The sequence below is a fragment of the Acomys russatus genome, chromosome 13, assembly GCF_903995435.1.
Source record: "Acomys russatus chromosome 13, mAcoRus1.1, whole genome shotgun sequence".
NCBI classification, from domain to species: Eukaryota; Metazoa; Chordata; class Mammalia; order Rodentia; family Muridae; genus Acomys; species Acomys russatus.
In genome coordinates, this window is record NC_067149.1 from 11,194,467 (window position 1) to 11,201,960 (window position 7,494).

A 7,494-nucleotide genomic window follows, 5' to 3' on the forward strand; every position below is an offset into this window, starting at 1 on the left:
CCAGCACCATTTGCAACAGCTATTCTTAAGTTTCTTTTCCTAGGTGGGTGGTTCAAAGCTCAACAGGCTGTTTGACTCGCAGGCTGGTATGATTGTAAACCTCCTTTCTATTTTTTCCCTCCTATATAATGGCAATATCAATCATTTGAAAACAGTAAATATTGAATGAGCTAATATGTGTAAAAGGATTAGAACTTAAGTGGCATATCTTTCACTGAGAAGTGTTCCATAAAATATAAATAAATTCCTCTGTTACCTGCTTTTTCATTTCTCTCATTTCCTTCAAGTTTATGCTGCCTAATTAAAATAATTGCTTCATTTACTTTGAAACTCTTTGCTCTTAAATTTTTAAAACAGATTTATTTATTATTATGTATATACAGTGCTCTGCCTACGTGTATCCCTGCAGGCCAAAAGAGGACATCAGATCACATTATAGATGGTTGTGAGCCACTATGTGGTTGCTGGGATTTGAACTCAGGACCTCTGGATGAGCAGTCAGTGCCCTTAACCTCTGAGCCACCTCTCCAGCCCCTGAAACTCTTTGCTCTTGATAAGTTGCATGAAACACTTCTCGCACCATCTCCCCTCATGTTCCACTGTCACACAGCCAGTGTGGGTTGGGGCTTATGTCAGGTGTTGGTAAGGACGGTGAACAGGGGAAACATCCACTCAAAGATCCTTTCTCTACCCAACCTCATCAACACAGGTTCCCTGTCAGATGGTGCTCTAACTGGGGTGTCCTCTGGCCCCAGCGGTGTGCCTGTGTTGGGAACATGGCCCTTAGTTGAGGTGGTTAACTTGGATAAGCCTTTGCCTAGAACTCTGGAGGCCCTGGATTTCAGCCTGCTCACTGTGAGCACCCGGGAAGAGGTGATTAAATCACTGGGGACCTCACACTCGGAAGGGACTAACTAGTTCCCATGGGACTCGTTACTCGCACCGAGTTATTACACGAGAGAAATGTTGTACCACCATGAGTTAATGTGCTTTGCAAGCATGAAGTCCTGAGTTTAATCCCCAGAATCCATAGCAAAAAGCCCGACACTGTGGTTCATGCTTGTGATTCCAGTAGAGGGGCAGGTCGAGGCAGGAGGATGCCTGGGGCTCTGGGGCTAGTCAGTGTAGCCTAGTTACGGAGCTCTGGGTCAGTGAGACACCCTGTTTTAAACAGGGTAGGCAGTATTCCTGAGGGGAGACACCAGAAGTTTTCCTCTGGCCTCCATACACACATGTGCATGCACACATACATGTCCACACATGTGTGCACAAACACATACATACACACATGCATAAAAATTTAAAAACAAAGAAGGACAACACTGGCCTTCCCATTCGTTCTAGCTTCCTGCCTTTCTATCTGTCTCTTTCTCTCTGCATCCTCCTTCATAATTCCACCTCTCACAATGCCATGTAGCCCAAAAGGCCCTTGACAGAGCTTTAGCACTCCTAGGCATGTGCCCAAAAGATGCTCCTTCATACAAGGACATTTGCTCAACTATATTCCTAGCAGCACTATTTGTATAGCCAGAAACTGGAAACAACCCAGATGTCCCTCAATTGAAGAGTGGGTGAAGAAACTGTGGTACATTTACACAATGGAATACTATTCAGCTATCAAAAACAAGGACATCATGAAACTTGCAGACAAGTGGATGGGTCTGGAAAGTATCATCCCGGGTGAGGTAACCCAGACCCGAAAGACACGCACGGTATCTACTCACTTATAAGTGGATATTAGCCATATAACGCAGGAGAACCATATTACAATCCACAGACCTAAGGAAGCTAAGTAACAAGGAGGATCCTGGGGAGGATGCTTAATCCTCACTCAGAAGGGCAAATAGAATAGACACTGGAAACAGTTGAAGAGAAGGAACAGGAGGGCAGCCTACCACAGCAGTCCTCTGAAAGACTCCACCCAGCAGGGGATCAAAGCAAAATCTGAGTCTCACAGCCCAACTTTGGGCAGAGGGCAGGGGGTATTATGGAAGAGTGAGAGGATAAAAGGACCCGGAGGGGACAGGAGCTCCACAAGAAGATCAACAGAGACAGTAAATCTGGGGCTGGCGGGTCAGCAGAGACTGATGCACCAAACAAGGAACTAGGCTCTCTACTCAGATGTAGTTGATAGGCAGCTCAGTCTCCATAGGGGTCCCCAGGAAGGGGAGCAGATGCTGCCCGTGCCATAGACTGTTGCCTGCTCTTTGATCACTTCCCCATGGAGGGGTGCCTTACCGTGCCACAGAGGAAGAGGATGCAGGCCATCCTGACAAGTCTTCATAGACTGGGGTCAGTTGATACAGGAGAAGGGCTCCTTGTCTCTGAGGACTAGGGGAGGGGCATGGGATGAAGAGGCGAAGGAGGGTGGGACTGGGAAGAGATGAGGGAGGGGCTACGATTGGGATGTAAAGTGAATACGTTTTTTAAAAATAAAAGAAAATTTAAAAAAGAAAATTTAAGAGAGGGAGAAAGAGAGAGAGGGAGGGAGGAAGAGAGAGAGAGAGAGAGAGAGAGAGAGAGAGAGACTCAGCTGCCCCTTTGATTGCAGTCTTTCATCTGAGACCTCATTTTTTTTCCAATCTAAAATCATTTAGAAACTTCTCTGATTTATTTAAGATGGACTGTGGACTGTTTCAAACGAAGCCCCCAATTTCCTGATTTTTCTTAATTTTCTCTTTGTTATCTAATTCCTTGAAATAGCCTCAATTTTGTTTTAGATAAAAGTTTCTTAGTAAGCCAACGATGGTGGCCCCACACCTTTAATGCCAGCACTCGGGGGGCAGAGGCAGGTGGATCTCTGTGGGTTCAATGCCAACCTGCCAGGACAGCTAGAGCTACACAGAAAAACACTTTCTCAGAAAAAAAAAGTTTCTTTCTTGGCTGTCATTTTTTATTTTTTATTTTCACAGCAGTGCCTTTGCCCACAGCAGCACAGAGAGTTTGTGATGAGAAGACATCTGCCTTTAAATCATCTCCTTACAGATGACACTCTGGGAACAGATTCTTTATAGTCAACACTGCAACAAACATGCTTGTGCACCCATCAGTTACCTCACATCTCACAGCCCCTTACAATGTTCCCAGCTGGACTTACTAAGACAAAGAACATGCCCGGCGGCGTGCCTCGGGGTGGCACCGGTGCAGGCTCGCGGCGCGGCGGGCAGCCGTTGGCTGAGGCGGCGGCTGCGCGGTGCTGTGAGGTCAGGCGGCGGCCCTGGCAAATCGCGCCTAGGATGTAGAGCTGGCTGTGCCCGATGGCGCGTCTGACGCTAAGCTGGGTGGGGTAGAGAGTAGGGGGCGGTAGTCGAGGCTGGTGGGAGAAGGAGGAGGCGGAGGCGGCGAATCACTTATAAATGGCACCCAAGCAGGACCCGAAGCCTAAATTCCAGGAGGGCGAGCGAGTGCTGTGCTTTCATGGGCCTCTTCTTTATGAAGCAAAGTGTGTAAAGGTTGCCATAAAGGACAAACAAGTGAAATACTTTATCCATTACAGTGGTTGGAATAAAAATTGGGATGAATGGGTCCCAGAAAGCAGAGTACTCAAATATGTGGACACCAACTTGCAAAAACATCGAGAACTTCAGAAGGTCAATCAGGAACAGAATGCAGAGGGCAGGATGAGAGGGGCTTTTCCAGGAAAGAAGACATCTGGTCTGCAACAGAAAAGTGGTGAAGCGAAAACAAAACAGAACAAGCAGAAAACACCTGGAAATGGAGATGGTGGCAGCACCAGTGAGACGCCTCAGCCTCCAAGGAAGAAAAGAGCCCGGGTAGATCCTGCAGTTGAAAATGAAGACATTCATGAATAGAGTTGAAGTTAACGTAAAGATTCCTGAAGAGCTGGAACCATGGCTTGTGGATGACTGGGACTTGATCACCAGACCAAAAACAAAAAACAAAAAACAAAAACAAAACAAAACAAAAACAAACAAACAAACCAGCTTTTTTTTTTCTTCCTGCCAAGAAGAACGTGGATTCCGTTTTTGGAGGATTATGCAAATTACAAGAAATCTCGAGGAAATACAGATAATAAGGAGTATACTGTTAATGAGTTTGTGGCAGGGATGAAGGAGCACTTCAATGTGATGCTGGGCACTCAGCTGCTCTACAAATTTGAGAGACCACAGTACGCTGAAATTCTCGCGGATCACCCCGATGCACCCATGTCCCAGGTGTATGGAGCGCCACATTCACTGAGATTATTTGTGCGAATTGGAGCGATGTTGACCTATACACCTCTAGATGAGAAAAGCCTTGCTTTATTACTGAACTATCTACACGATTTTCTCAAGTACCTGGCAAAGAATTCTGCAACTTTGTTCAGCGCCAGTGATTATGAAGTGGCTCCTCCCGAGTACCATCCCGAAAGCCGTGTGAGGGGTGTGCTCGCTCTCGCACTGTGCTTGGATCTCTGTACACAGTTTGGTTCTTAGTCCCTTCTCTTGTGCAAATGATATACTTTGAAGGCCGTTAGTGTATAACAGAGTTGCTGTTTGTTTTCTGTTTGAATTTAAACCGAGAAAATAAAAGAAGTCACCGCTCCTTTTTTCTTTCTTTTTTTTCATTTCAAAGTTTCTACCAGTGTGTTCAGCGATGGACAACAGAGACATGCTGTAGAGTGTTTTATTGCCTAGTTGACAAAGCTGCTTTTGAATGCTGGTGGTTCTGATCCTTTGACACTACGCACTTTTATAATACGTGTTAATGCTCTATGACAAAATGCTCTGATTCCTAGTGCCAAAGGTTCACTTCAGTGTATATAACTGAACACTCTTCCATCTGTGCTCCTTTTTTTTTTTTTTTTTTTTTTTAATGGTGCTTAAAGAGCCCATCCTTTGCAAGTTATCCATGTTGTTCCTTAGGCATTTTATCTTTGTTAAATTGTTAAAGAATGGTGGCTTGTTTTCATGGTTTTTGTATTTGTGTCTAATGCATGTTTTAACATGTTAGACGCAATGCATCATGTAGCTACCGTTTTATGGAAAAGTCAGTCTTGTAGGAGTTGTTTTTCAGATCTTCAATAAATTTCTTTAAATTAAAAAAAAAAGACAAAGGACATAAGCATTTTAGAATTCTTTTTTTTTTTTTAATTTTAGAGTTCTTAATCCTTAGCATATTAGCAAATTACTTGCTAGCATCTTGTTTGTGTGTCAATTACCAAGCAGATGACATTATAATTTATTTTGTTGCTAGTACAAACTATTTCTTTAGTTTGTTATGTGTTCATCCATTTTGCTTCTACTTATTGAATTTTAGTATTTTAGCATGCACGCACATATACACTTAGGTATAAATGTTAAACATTTTGATATATTGTTAGAAATATATGCTGAAACATTTATTATTGTATACATTTATATTACATTTTAGAAACTATTTTATTATATGTGTGTGTATGTTTTGTCTGCATGTATGCCTGTGTACCTCTTGTGTGCAGTGCCCATGGAGGCCACACGAGGGTGTGGGATCCCCTAGAACTGAAGTTACAGAGAGTTTGTGAGCTGCTATGTCAGTACTCAGAATGCAGGCCAGGTTCTCTAGAAGAATAGCCAGTACTTTTATTGCTGAGTCATCCTCCAGCCCTTCACATTTTATTTTTATATTATTTTATAACATGAAGAGAGTTAAATTTTGTAACATTATGTTTATGAGAACTGTTTCTAATATTTGGGGGAAAAAAATCAACAAAACCAAAGAACTGAGGCAAGGAGGAAACGGCACTCCCACGAAGACAGGAGAGAGTTGTGGAAAAGTCCCCTTCTTACTGTCTAGCAGATAGTATATTCAACTTAATACAAAAAATTTCTGAAAATCCACGGGGAACCAGCCCAAGAAGTTAACAAGCATCTGAAACACTGTTATCCTTACTCCTCTGCTAAGGAAATAAAAAAAAAAAAAAAAAAAAAAAAAAAAAAAGCAACACCAGTTTTTGCCCATGAAATTAAAACAATTGCGGACGACATTGTTTGCTCAGAGCGCATTAAGATCAGATACAAGTGGGTTTGGCCCCTCCTGAAATTGGCTATTAATATGCACCCCAAATCATGCCAGACTTTGAAAATCCTATCCTAAGTAAATGTCAGATGATAGGGTATCTTCCACAGTGCCATTCTTCACAGAGTCTTTTACAACCAAAGAGACATGCAACAATTATCAGGGATATCCCCCAACAGAAGAATTTTAAAGTGTGTGGCATATACACTACTAATATTCCACCGGCCAATGATACTGCAAATAACCTTAAATAGTGTTGAAGCATTTATAATGTTAAGTAAACAGGGCCACAAGGCTATAAAACGGCAAGATTTTGTTTACATTACTTATTTTTACTATTTATGCATGTGCAGTGCATGTGAGTGCAGTTGCCCATAGAGGCCAGAAGAGGTCATTAGAGCTGTGAACCATGTAATGTGGGTGCAGGAACTGAACTCGGGTGCCCTGCAAGAGCAGCAAGATTCCAATAATTAATGCAAAAGTAGCACTAGTGATATATCAGTGATCCATGTTCAAGAAAATTCTGGGAAACCTTTTTCTCTCTCTCTTCCTTATTTGACTTCTAATTCTCAAATATCTTATCATGTGTATGCAACATGCCTTTAAAATAATTGAAGAATGGCTTGGGACGTGTCTCAGTTGATAGAAGGCTTGCCTAGCGTGCATGAAGTCCTGGTTTTGATCCATGATACCACATAAACTGGGGGAAGTGGCACACCTCTATAGTCTCAGCACTTGGGGAGGAGGGTCACACGGCTGGGGTAATCCTTTTGAGGCCAGCCTGGGCTACATGAACCCCTGTTTCTGAGAGAGAGAGAGAGAGAGAGAGAGAGAGAGAGAGAGAGAGAGAGAGAGAGAGAGAGAGAGAGAGAGAGAGAGAGAGAGAGAGAGAGAGAGAGAGAGAGAGAGACTGAGGTCTGGAGGTGGTGGTAGAGTGATACCGTTGCAGAGGGCTTGCCTCATATGCGTCAATCCCTGGGTTTGAGCCTTGGCACTAGAGACATAAAAACCGAATAGGAATTCCTGTATTAACAATTCCAGCAAAAGAGAGCCGGCTAATGCCAAGACAACACACCCTTCCCACATTGCTGACTGTCGAGTATTTTACTTGAGTTTGTTTTTGCCCTTAAGTACTTAAGCCTTAAGTAGGCTACTTCAAGGCCCCTAATTTTTATACCTCCTTCCCCGGGGCCATCAGTCTATACTTCAAAGCTCATCTACATAGCGCTGGCCAGCTATTGCTCTTTCCTGGAATCTCTTTTTCCCAGGATGGATCGTTTGTCTGGAGCTATATCACCAGTAACTATGACAACCCCTGATATCAACCAATCACATAGAAAACTTTCATTGAATAAATTAAACATAACTCAGTTCTTCTAAATCTTAAGTGTGGTTTTCAGTCTTTCTCTTAGCTCAACACCTTAACTTCCACTTGCCAATATTCCTGAGTTGTGACTCCGAAGAGATCAAATGTGGTCTGACTAATATTTCTCCCTG

General features: G+C 43.0%; 1 pseudogene; it reads left to right on the top strand.

The window, feature by feature from the left end:
* The first annotated feature begins 3,348 nt into the window (after window positions 1–3,348).
* Window positions 3,349–4,436, top strand: LOC127196952 (mortality factor 4-like protein 1; annotated as a pseudogene).
* Window positions 4,437–7,494: the final 3,058 nt, after the last annotated feature.